The sequence below is a fragment of the Podarcis pityusensis genome, assembly GCF_964106645.2.
Source record: "Podarcis pityusensis genome assembly, chromosome: 7".
NCBI classification, from domain to species: Eukaryota; Metazoa; Chordata; class Lepidosauria; order Squamata; family Lacertidae; genus Podarcis; species Podarcis pityusensis.
In genome coordinates this window covers 22,990,192-23,001,747 of record NC_138031.1, presented here as the reverse complement: position 1 = coordinate 23,001,747, position 11,556 = coordinate 22,990,192, and the positions used below count along the sequence as shown (strand labels likewise).

General features: G+C 45.5%; 1 long non-coding RNA gene across 2 annotated transcripts; it reads right to left on the bottom strand.

The window, feature by feature from the left end:
- Positions 1 to 474: 474 nt before the first annotated feature.
- Positions 475 to 11,320, bottom strand: LOC308481192. Of its 2 annotated transcripts, none has more exons than XR_013988519.1 (4): positions 11,202 to 11,320; positions 4,704 to 4,933; positions 2,994 to 3,084; positions 475 to 881 (listed from the first exon to the last, which is right to left on the bottom strand). It is a non-coding gene; the product is annotated as an uncharacterized lncRNA (long non-coding RNA). The 2 variants fall into 2 exon arrangements; XR_013988520.1 differs by having other exon boundaries at positions 4,719 to 4,933.
- Between the last annotated feature and the right edge of the window lie 236 nt (positions 11,321 to 11,556).

The following is an 11,556-nucleotide window of genomic DNA, read 5'->3' as shown; positions in this document are numbered from 1 at the left end:
GGGGCTCTACCCTCTACCTCACAGGGAGAACATCGTGGGAAGTAGGAGGTTAATCTGACCCCATTGATTGGCCACTGGCCAGCAATGGGGCAGCTCTGCTGGTGCTTGCTTTCCTCTGGGTCCCCAGCTTGAACTACAACTCCCTTTAACTCCTACAACTGGTCATGGTAGCAAGGGATAATGGGAGTTGAGAAGGCTGCTCTAGATGTTGTTGCATTATAAATCTCATCATGCCTTGTGACTGGCAGTGTTGGCTGCGAATGATGGGATTTGGAGGCCTATGACATCTCAGGGGCCCAGCCCTGATTTAGACCACACATAACAGAGTTTGGCCTTTCCAAAGGCAGTTTGCTCCTTATGTTTAGCAGGCTATTGGAATTCCCTCCAGCCTTGGGGGGGATGATAGCTATTACTTCTCTGGTCTTAATGGGCACTGAGACAGGGAAATAAAAGAATCACGCATGAACAACACTGTACATGAAAAGCTACCATGTTATGATATAGTGATGAGCGAGGATCTTGTTGTTTCTGTTTCTATTTCCTCTTTCTTTCGTTGGAGAAGCTTCTATCCCTGCTTTGTGACTTCTCCTACTTCTTCTGGTCATGGGTGAAGGGTTCCAAAAAGGCCATTCAAACCTCTTAACTTTTTGTGCATTGTATGGAGCAGAATTTTCTCATGGGCTGCTGTTCACAGGATGTCCTGTTTATAGTTTTCCGGGTTTGGTGCACATCAGCCTTTCCACATGATAAGCCAATCCTGCCCCGATCCTGCCTTTTCCTCTTTCCTTCACTTGCAAGCTGCTTGAGCCTTCCAAAGTTGAAACTCCGTCGTGAAGTGGGGGGGGGGGGGGGTTGGAAGAAATGCATCCTCAACAACGGCTCTGCGAGACCAGAAGGAAATTTGAGGGCGCACACTATAATTTGCTGGAGGAATCATGCTATTTACATGCGGCTATAATAAAAGCCTGCCAATTTATTTATTTATTTTGCAAGCGGCTCGCCGGCAGCAACAGGAGCGTTCAGCAAAAAGTGCCTCCCACAAATTCCTTGGATGACCATGGAAATCGCTGGGTGTAAAGGCTCTCACGATGTATAATAAAGGGGGCGGGACAGAACTGGAGTACTTGATGTGAAGAAAAAGCTGCCCGTACTGTCAGAGCCACCGCTGGGAAGCTACAGAATAGATATAATTACAACCATTTGTTAGCTCTTTGGGCAATAACCCGTACTTGCATAACAGCCCCAGCAACTCGTCTGTAAAGTCTGTTATGGCAACAAACAAAGCTTGCTAAGGAAGTACTAACATTTCCTTTTCCCAAAGAGTGGAGCAAGTTGAAGTCAAGTTTGTTTTTAATCCAACCTGAGGCCTTTCGGATGCATTTGGAATATACCTCTCAACATCCAGCATAGTCAATGGTCAGAGGTGATGGGAGTCCAAAAAAAATCTGGGAGACATCAGGCTGGAATATTATTATTATTATTATTATTATTATTATTATTATTACTCCACCCATCTGACTAGGTTTCCCCAGCCATTCTGGGTGGCTTACAGCACATAAAAAAATGGTAAAACATCAGACATTAAAAAATTTCCCTATACAGAGCTAACTTCAGATGCCTTCTAATAGTCAGACAGTTGTTTATCTGATAGGAGGGCGTTCCACAGGGCAGGTGCCACAACCGAGAAGGCCCTATGCCTGGTTCCCTGTCCGAGCTGAACAATGGGGGTGACTTCTTCAGGTGTACTGGGCCAAGGCCGAGGCTGCTTCAGATCTAAGAAGCTAGAAAAACTATGATCTTTGGTCAGATATAGGTCCATGTTTTGATTTCCTTCTAACCACCAGCAGGTTGCTTTTGCTTTGTCTGCTTGGAATGAGCTCAGAGATCCCTCCTTAAGAAAAGTTTGAGGCATGTGCAAACAATGTGTCCCAGTGAATTTTATTGTTTGTTTATTAATTTATATTCCACTTATATCAGAACCAGTGAAGGTGGTGAATGTCCTGTGTGAGTGTCTGGACTGTGTGAATGAGGGTGAAACCAGATGCAATGTTAAATGTGTCTTTGCATTTAACATGCATCTTTTAAAAATGCAAATAGAATCCAATGGAAGGCACTGGCAATGATCAGAATCACAGAAAGCAGGAAGGAGGGATTTAACACTTTCCTTTCCCGCTGTGATCCTGAGGGAAATTCCTCCTTTGAAGATGCTATTTGCTTGCATGGAATTCCCTTGTGAAGCTTATTTTATTTTTATATATTTTAAAAAAAACAACACAATTGACTTGCCTTTCTGCGTAATGCCTAAAATGCCGCGCAAACACCCCACATCACTGAGGCAATAGCACCGGCAGAAAACAGGGTGCAAAGGGAGTGGACTGCCCCCAGCACCACTATTCTGGTGCCATCGTGGCGGGGGCCCCCCAGACACAAGCTGCGCACACCCCTGAATGCCGGGCCCCATGGCCCCACAGGCAGCACGTCACACCCCCAGAACACGCCCCACGCCCCTGCGGGCTGTGCACCATGCCCTCGCAGGTGGCATACCATGCCCTGGGATCCGCACCATGCCCCCGCAGGCGGCACACATTGCCCCCGCGGGTGCCAGCTACGCCCCCACCTGCTCTCCGCCCCAGGTAGCGGAGCATGCAGCTTCGCCACTGGGCAATAGAAAGTGAATATTGCATCTCTATGGAAATGGACAGTGAACAGCATATCGATTGTCTCCAATCGATACAAAATTGTATTATTTTGGCATGATTTTTATGATCGTCTCGCACATATAGTTTCCAGGGCAGGGGGAGAATGTGCTGTGGAACTTCATGACAACAATCCTCTTCTGCAAAGAGCAGAGGTTCGCTGCCTTAAAACATTTCCACACACAATTCGTGCCCAAGCATGTAAAGTCCAAAGCCTTTTCGAAACTGTTTTTCTGCTTTAATGCAGCAAGAGGGAGGGTGTCAGATTCCCTCTCCCCTTCAGCCTTTAGAACTCACATGATTATTTGCTGCTATCGCACGCACAGAAACGGCATCAGATGCTCTTTTTCATGAGTTTTCATGAAGATGTCGAGCCCGTGTGCAGCAGCTGTGAAAAAAGGCAAATTCCGCGTTAAGGATCATTAGGAAAGAGATTGCAAATAGAACTGCCAATATCACAATGCCGCTGTACAAATCTACTGTGCCACCGTGCTTGGAATACTGTGTGGGCAGCTTGGGTAGCCTGACATGAAAAATAATATCACAGAGCTAGGAAGCTGTGGCCAAAATGATCAGCTGAAGGAATTGGGGCTGGAGCAACTCCAGGGAAGGTTACAACATATGGGGCTGTTTGGTTGGGGGGCAGTGAGTAGAGGGTGGCATGAAGTATAATGGTGTTATAGATTGGGGAGACCCTCCTAAACCCTAGAAATTAATAAATGGTAGGATTTTGATTATTTGGAGGGAAGACTGCACGCCAGTAGAAAAATACAAGCTTAGCTTCCTTTCCATGCCAGAACATCACCAGGGATAGATGGATTAACATGACAAAAGGTGTTGATGGCCCATCTTGGACCTGAGCAGACAGAAGGTTACCAGGGTAACTGGGTGTGAAGTCACAGGCAAAGAAGGTCTGTAGCAAGGTGTGCTGGGAGGGAGAGAGAACATGGGGAGTTCCATTTTGGGCAGGCTGGCTGAAGGCTGGCTGGGAGAGATGCCTTCAGTTCCAGTGCTGCCCTGCTATGGGAACTAGTTCTTCTTGGGGTGACAATGCTGTAAGATCAGGACTCCCTCCATGCAAACTGAAGGTCTAAATATGTGAACAAATCATATTTCTTAAAACTACGACAGTCTCTGCCGCATCTTTAATTCTCTGAAGGAGCACAAACCCTGGGTGAGCACCTGGAACCTCCTGGAGTCTTGCTACCCCTAGAGAGTGGGGGTGGCACCCAGCTTCTATAACAATATTACATATGGTGTGGCTTAAGGGGGCAGAGGTAGTTTTTTCACCCTCTCCATAATACTAGAACCTGGGACCATCCAGTGAAGCTTAACATTGGAAGATTCAAGACACAAAAGACAGTGCATGTAGTCTACTGTATGGAAGTAAGAGTCTTCACATCCATTGCTCCACCCACGTCCCCCCTGTGGTCTCGCCCAACACCGCCATGTGGCCCCAGCTGGTTCTCCATGCTGGAATGTGGCCCTCAGGCTGCAAAAGCTTTTCCCTTCCAGGTGAAGCAGACATTTTGCATTGTTTGTTGTGGATTATCTCACGTCACCTCCACCACTTAAATGACACATCAGCGGAGATGTAGTTCATCACTTCTAATACAACATGAGGTTCTGCCCACGCTAGGTCCTTATTTGATTCTGGAATGCTTTGAGTGCCATTTATTTTTAAAACAATGCGCCAATATTTTCAGTGCAGCTTATATGGGAAGAACCAGTAGGCAGAACTCCTACGTACAGCTTCATTTCAGAACTTCGCACCAGCTACGCCAGCCAGCAAAAAAATCTGCTTCTCACAAAATTGCCACTCTGCATTCATTAAGCTGTCAGTTGCTCACCAAACTCTTGGATGTCCATAACGTTATTGCAAGGAGCAGAAAAAGGAGCAAGCAAAACTATTATTATTCTTAATAAGAAAATTTAACTTGTTAGTTGCTTAACACAGAAGAAAAAATTCTCTAAGTGACTTACAAAAATCTCTTGATCGTTACTTACAACTTTTGTTTGTACCTGCCAGATGTGGAAGTGAACTTAGGAGGAACAGACTTGCCCAAGGCTACCCATAAGATCTAGAACCAAGGTGAGATTTGCAGAAGAGGTCAACATTTCTCCACGCTGTTTTAATGATCAAGGCACTTTTTGGCTCAAGGTTTTGCTCGGCAGAGCAAAAGTGACTGTTTATTGTTCATCATCCTTAAGTCAGTTGAGCTCTGCTGCTCTGAACTCTAAATAAAAGATGGATGGAAATTAGGTTAAACATCAAAGCCGCAAGAGAGTGCCCTGTGTGTGTGGCTTAAAGCAATAAAAAAAGGGCTCTGTAATTGCATGCACTTTTGAATTAACCAGGCCACGTCTTGCAGCAAAGCAAGCCTGCGTGACTTGTAGCCCATCAAGCCAAACACAGTTTATGTATCATGGCCAAGATGCTGGATGGGGAGGGGAGTGTTGTCAAGCATCTAGAAGACCTCAATATATGGGTGGTAGGCTGTAGGATGGATGCCGGCTAACAGATTGAGGCTGAATCCTGACAAGACAGAAGTACTGTTTTGGGGGACAGGAGGTGGGTGGGTGTGGAGGACTCCCTGGTCCTGAATGGGGTAACTGAAGAACCTGAAGAACCAGGTGCGCAGCCTGGGAGTCATTTTGGACTCACAGCTGTCCATGGAGGCGCAGGTCAATTCTGTGTCCAGGGCAGCTGTCTACCAACTCCATCTGGTACGCAGGCTGAGACCCTACCTGCCCACAGACTGTCTCGCCAGAGTGGTACATGCTCTGGTTATCTCTCGCTTGGACTACTGCAATGCGCTCTATGTGGGGCTACCTTTGAAGGTGACCCGGAAACTACAACTAATCCAGAATGCGGCAGCTAGACTGGTGACTGGGAGCGGCTGCCGAAACCACATAACACCGGTCTTGAAAGACCTACATTGGCTCCCAGAACATTTCCAAGCACAATTCAAAGTGTTGGTGCTGACCTTTAAAGCCCTAAATGGCCTCAGCCCAGTATACCTGAAGGAGCATCTCCACCCCCATCGTGTGCCCAGACACTGAGGTCCAGCGCTGAAGGCCTTCTGGCGGTTCCCTCACAGTGAGAAGCCAAGTACAGGGAACCAGGCAGAGGGCCTTCTCGGTAGTGGCACCCGCTCTGTGGAACACCCTCCCACCAGATGTCAAAGAGAACAACAACTACCAGACTTTTAGAAGACTTCTGAAGGCAGCCCTGTTTAGGAAAGCTTTTAATGTTTAATAGACTACTGTATTTTAATATTGTGTTGGAAGCCACCCAGAGTGGGTGGCTGGGGGAACCTAGCCAGATGGGCGGGGTATAATTAATAAATTATTATTAAATTATTATTATTAATCAGCTTAGCAGATTATAAATTGTGCTGCTCCGTTGTAAAGCACAGACTGGCCTTCTCTCAGCTGCTCTACAGAACACAAGTAGAGAGCTCTGTTGGATCACCCCAGTGGCCCATCGAGTCCAGCCTGATGCTCTCACAGTGCCCAACCAGATGCAGGCAGGCAGGCAGGATCGGAATCCAACAGCGTTCTCCCCTCCTGCAGTTTCAGCATCTGGTAATCAGAGGCATAGTGCTTGCGACTGTGGAGGCAGAACATAAAAGACTCCGGAGGTACATTAGTAGCCACTGATTTATCCTCCACGAATTTGTCTAATCCTCTTTTAAACCCATCCAAGTTGGTGGCCATCATTGCCTCTTAGGGAGCAAATCCCATAGCTTAACTATGCGTCGTGTGAAGAAGGACTTTCTTTTGCCTGTCTCGAATCCTCCAACATTCAGCTTCATTGCATGTCCACAAGTTCCCTCATCATAAGAAAAGGAGAAAAACATTCTCCAGCTGCTTTCTCTGCACCACACATAATTTTATAAACTTCTATCGTGTCCCTTTTTACTCACCTTTCCTCTAAACCAGGTTTTCCCAAACTACAGTTCCCATAATCCCTGGCCACTGGTCCTGCTAGCTAGGGATGATGGGAGTTGTAGTCCAAAAACAGCTGGAGACCCAGGTTTGGGAAACCCTACTCTAAACTGAAAAGCTCCAAGTGTAGCAACCTTTCCTCATTTCCTCTTTCATTTTGGTTGCCCTTTTCAGCAAATTCTCCAATATCCTTTCTTAATGGGAGCTGACCAGAACTGTACACAGTCTTCCAAGATTTGCACAATGGAATTGCAGTATGGGCAGTTTTATCTCCTATCCCTTTCCTAATGATTCCTAGCATGGGATCCACCAAGAAGAAGAAGAAGAAGAAGAAGAAGAAGAGGAGGAGGAGGAGGAGGAGGAGGAGGAGGAGGAGTTTAGATTTGATATCCCGCTTTATCACTACCCGAAGGAGTCTCAAGCGGCTAACATTCTCCTTTCCCTTCCTCCCCCACAACAAACACTCTGTGAGGTGAGTGAGGCTGAGAGACTTCAAAGAAGTGTGACTGGCCCAAGGTCACCCAGCAGCTGCATGTGAAGGAGCAGAGACGTGAACCCGGTTCCCCAGATTACGAGTCTATCGCTCCTAACCACTACACCACACTGGCTCAGTTGCCACATGCTGAGTCAACACCTTCCATGAGGAACCTTAGACCTGGAGGGAGGGGCAATTGTGGTTCTCCAAGCTTTTCTGTCTAACCTTTGGGAATCCCCCAAGGCCAGGCCACAATCCCTTCTGGTTCTACTTCTGACCTTCCTCAAGAATCTTTACCTGGCTGGAAAGTGTCCTTGAACTCTGATAATAATGGAGGGGGAAATAGAGAGGCGGATGGGAGTGTCTGTAGAAACTCGTGGACTGTCCAAAAGTAAAATTTGCATTCACGGCTCCACCCGTTTTTCCTCTGGCCCCACTCAGCACTGGCATTTTGGACTCCAGAAAGCAATTTGCCCCTCAGACTGAAAAAGGTCCCCCAGCTACAGAGTAATGAGCTTAAGGAAATAGATTTCTCAATAAAAGCTTTTTGTATTACTATACCATGTCTCGGAGCAGAACTGTAATCCACACTGTACAGAACCAACACTAACTGCCTTCTCCATGATACTTGCCAGCAAAAATATATAATTAGCTGTAAACTCTGAAAGGCCCAGTGAGTCTATAAAAGTAGTGAAAGGACTGTCCTTTAATTGCCATGCATCCCTGATGCAATGAGGTTTCTCACACAGCATGTGCCCTTACTTGTTAATTTCACCCTAAAAAAAAAACCAAAGCCCACCAAGATCTAATAATATTTCCATCGCATTGTCCTTTTGTCCCCACAGATGTGATTTAAAGGAGATGGGGCTGGGTGCTACAAACAAAGTATCCGGTGCTTTTGTGGGGAAATTAACTTAATCACTTCAATGTTAATTGTTTTAGCTACACCAGATTGACTAGGCAATAAATGGTTCCCCCAATTTTCTTCTTCAGCAGAGCAAGAAATTAGACAAGTTGAAGCAAGATAATAATCAGCAGGGGAAATTATTATTTTCAGAAAAGATGCCTGGAACCTAGAGAATTAAATCTCAGTGACAGCCAAGACGTGAATATTAATTGAATCTCAAATAATTCATTTTTTTTCAATTTACGCCTGACAAACAACAATCACAAGGTGGCGGCTTCAAATCATTTGTTTGATTCCTTCTCTCCCCTGTTTGCTCTTTCAGATGGCTGTAGGGCGGAGGTGGGAAGACCTTAGGTTTTTGCACTTTGTTTTTGTACTGGATCATTGCAGCCCATCAGCTACAGGGAAGTGCAAAATGGTGGTTCAGGGTGTGTGGATGTACATGCAAAGGATCATGTCCTCCTGAATATACCAGCCTAGATTGTCAGATCTTCCTTGGAGGCCCTTCTACAGGTTCTCCTGCCCTAACTGGTGAGGCGGCTTGGCCTTAGAGTGAGGGCCTTCTTCAGTTGTGGTGTCCTAATTATGGAATACCCTCCCCCTACAGCTCACTTGGCACCAATATTAAGATTTTTCAGTGCTAAGTGAAGATTACCGCAGGCCTTTTAGAACCATACTTCAGTCCTTGGAACAAATTATGTGCAGCCTGGTTTTAGTTCTTGTTTTTGGAATGATCTTGAACAGCTAATGCTGTTTTTTTAAAAATATGGACATTGCATTGATTTTTCTGTTTTGCCTTTGTTGATGTGGTTTGAGTTTTGCAAAAGAAAAAGAAAATCCAGAAGAGTATACATGTCGGTTTCTTGCAGCAAAAACAATCAAGGAGCCTTGAGGCGCCTTAAAGACAAATGAATGTCATAGTATTTGTACCCTGCAACCATACTTTTGGGTTGTCAGTAACAGACATTGTGCTTCAATAAGACATTAAATATATAAAAATATTATTCATTCCACCATAAATTTGTTAGTCTTTAAAGGGACTGCAAGATTGTTTCTGAATTTTGTATAAACTGTCAGAGGGCACTATTAATGGGAAGTCAATAAATGTCCAAATAAATAAAATCAATAGGTTGCAAGCCTATGCACACCACTGGGGAGTAGATCCCATTAAATTAAATAGCACTTACTTTCGACTAGACATGCATTAGGATTGCACTGTTAAGGTTAAACAACAGCATGCCTCTCAAACACATGGTCATCTTAGGAATTTATTTCCTGAGTTCACTGCCCTTTCACAGAAAAAGCTACTCCTGGCTCTCACAAGCAACGGGGAAGAAATTTGATTCAGTTCGCATTTAAAGGCAACCTTACTTAATTTGCACTTTCTGAAATGACACACAAACCAAAACACAGGCGTCCCTCAAAATTCACATTGCAATGGAGTTTTCCAGCCAAATATGGTGGCAAAAAAAGGATTGTGCTATGCTACCATGAGTATGTAGATGCATAGGTTAGTGAAAACAGCATGGAAAAATGCATTACATTAGGCAAAAAATGCATATGTGTACACTAGGAAAAATTTTCGCACACAAAAAAAGCTTATGCATTTTCACGAGAACTGAACTTAAGATTGGAACAATGAGAAACTGAAAATGATATATTTGCCTCACACACACATCCTCACACTTTTTCCATTTCAGCAAACTAATTTAGGGAGGCAGGTTGCTGCTACTGTCAAACAAATTTGAATCAGAAAGCCTTGCTACTCTACCATTCTACATTTGGTCTAGCCCTGCTGCAGAGCAGGTGACCAGCCCCTCTGCCAAGCCCAATCGATGGCAAAGCAAACATTTCCACGTCTCTGAGCTTGCCTTCTTATCACCGACCTGTCTTACGGAGGATGATGTTGTCTTTTTGTGGGCTTGTGTTATTTGTTTGTGGCAAAAGATCTGAGCCAGAATGACAGCAGTGAACCTACAAGACACGACGCATCTGCTATACATGTAATATCCAACAACAAGGGATTGAGGGGACGCCACCTCATGTCATTTCTCCTCATTCAGCTGCTCTCAAGGAAACAGAGTTCGCTATGACAACATTGTCAGAGCAGCAGTCAGTGGCAACAATTAGCTGTCAGTTGAATAGTTCTTTCCAGCACTGCCTGCAGAGAGATGCAGGCAACTGCTATCACACTTTCGAACAAGAGCATATAGCTCTGCAGTAGCTGTGATCCTCTGGAGTGTTTCCTCCTCTGGAGTGGAGATCTTCTGGAACAGATCTGCACAAGATGTGATCCACCCAGACAACTTCGGTCTTTCAGCCATTCCTGGCGGTCCATTTAAGGTTCAATAGCAGGCATCTTCTTTCCATTGCACCTCTACTAGAGAGCCAGTGTGGTGTAGTGGTTAAGAGCAGTGGACTCGTAATCTGGTGAACCGGGTTCGTGTCTCCGCTCCTCCACACGCAGCTGCTGGGTGACCTTGGGCTAGTCACACTTCTTTGAAGTCTCTCAGCCCCACTCCCCTCACAGAGTGTTTGTTGTGGGGGAGGAAGGGAAAGGAGAAAGTTAGCCGCTTTGAGACTCCTTAAAGGGAGTGAAAGGCGGGATATAAAATCCAAACTCCTCTTCTTCTTCTTACTATGAAATGCCCTTCTTTCTGCCATACGTACAACAGCAGCCATCAGTTGCTTCAGACGTTGTGTTTGTGTGTGTGTGTGTGTATTTGCCCAGGCTTTTCAGACTCAAAATAGCAGGCTCTGGCTGCAGTCACATGGCAGTTTATTTTGTTTTCACAACTTTTCCCTAACTGTTAAGTTCCACATTATTGTTTGAGCTTTCATGCAATCTAAAAACCTCTTCTGGAATTTTAGTGGAATGCTGCGCAATTTGGCTGCTCTTTTCCATGTTATTTGCTTCCAGGGGGAAATCCATTTGCAAATAATGTGTTATATTCCACAATAGTTCCACAATATGCCACCATAGTTCCAGAGCTAGCTTTTACATTGTTTGGAAGTTCATTTGTAACGTGGAAATTAATAGCTAGGGAAATGTAATGAAAATGGAATAAACTGCCATGTATAACTGTGGAATTGTATGGGACCCCAAGAGTCATCTAGTCCAATTGTCTTCAGTTGTCTTCAATGCAGGAATCACAACTAAACAATCCCTGACCTGATCCTATGCATGCTTCCTGGGGAATAATTGCCCCTGAAATCAATGGGATGTTTTCTGAGTAAGCAGGGGCGCCATCTTGCTCTCAGGATTGTGGGTGCCCACCACCGCAACATGGACTGTGACGTCTCTCTCTCTCACACACGCCTACAGGTAGTGTGCGTGATGTCACACACACTAAGTGCAGGCAGGTGTGTGTGACATCACACATCCCCATTGTGGTGGCCGGCAGTGGCAGCAGGTCCTCTTCCTCCTCCTCTCCACACCCAGTGAGGCACCCTTTTTTTGAGGAGAGGGGCTCAGGCTCAGAGACAGAGAGACCCTGCGTCCGTGTCTGAGCCCCCCCCCCAAAAGG